We start from the raw sequence: 1380 nt of genomic DNA, 5'->3' as shown, positions 1-1380 counted from the left end.
GGCACTATAGGAAAAACATCAGAATGCTAATCAAAAGCCTAGTAATTCAAACCCACCAGCAGCTCCTTGGGAGAAAGATGAGGCTTTCTGCTCCCGTAAAGATTTATGGCCTCAGAAATGCTGTGCAGGGTCCCTAGGAGTCAGAACTGACTTTTCAACACCTACCAACCATGAATAGAAATGTCTGTGTATTCTGAGTGTCTGGGAAAGCTCCACCAGAGCCCTTCTCCACCACGATAATGCTGCTGCCCATTCCTCTCATTTCCACCGACATGTTACAGAGGTCCTGCAGACTCAATATGCTTACAAGTCCTAAACTGAACTTTCTCCAAAGTTGTCCTCCAACCTGGTTTTCCTCAGATGCTCTCAGTCTCGGCAAATGACACCATCACCAGACACAGGGCAGAAAATGATAAGTAATCATAAGTGTCATTTTGTTTACATCACAAATCCAATCAGATAAGGGCAATTGCGTAAGAATTTTCATGGGAAATCAGTAGACGTCCACCTTACAGTCCTGATTTAACTGCTTTTGACATCTTTTGGTTTCCTAATCTTAACAAATCTTTAAAGGGCACCCATTTTTCTTGTTAATAATGTAAAACAAACTAAACTGACATGGTTAAACTCCCAAGACCTTAGTGTTGTAGGGACAGACTAAATGTATCACTTATTAAAGTGTCTTGAACTTGATGGAGCTTATATTGAGGGATAAAGTTTATATTTTGTTTTTATCTTTTAATTCTATTTTCCACAAACTTTTAAAAGACCTCTCATATAATATAAACAAAAGTATTACAATAAGGTCAACACTACTGAAGAATGCAGTTGCTACTCTTGGGAAACTACCTTCATAATTTTGAGCTATACTACTAAGTGGTTATGAATCAGGCTGCTAATCTCATGGTCAGCAGTTCACAACTAATAGCTGTTCCATGGGAGAAAGATGAGGCTTTCTGCTCCCATAAAGATTTACAGCCTTGGAAACCCTGTACAGGGTTGCTATGAGTCGGAAACTACTCCACAGCACATAACAACAACAAGGGAATCCTAAAATGGAGTAATTAAAATATTAGTGGACAATACCATAGCAAAATGTTAGAGGAGGAGGCAAAAATTCTACATATGAGATATCAAGACAAGTGATGGTCAGAAGTGTAGTTAAAAACAGGACTGCTTGTCTGCATTTGTTAATTTAGTAGCAGCTTAACACCAACTCAACAGCAGGGGCCCTAGGAATCTCAGATGGACATAGCAGCATCTCAAAAGGGAGCCAATCAGCATAATATGTCATGAGGCAGGGAAGGAAAGAGTAGAAGGAAGGGACAGTGGGCGTGATTTTGTACCAATCTATTTTTAAGATTAAAGGAGCTCTGGTAG

Source organism: Chrysochloris asiatica, unplaced genomic scaffold, assembly GCF_000296735.1.
Source record: "Chrysochloris asiatica unplaced genomic scaffold, ChrAsi1.0 scaffold00100, whole genome shotgun sequence".
Taxonomy (NCBI): domain Eukaryota; kingdom Metazoa; phylum Chordata; class Mammalia; order Afrosoricida; family Chrysochloridae; genus Chrysochloris; species Chrysochloris asiatica.
This window is presented reverse-complemented; position numbering follows the sequence as displayed.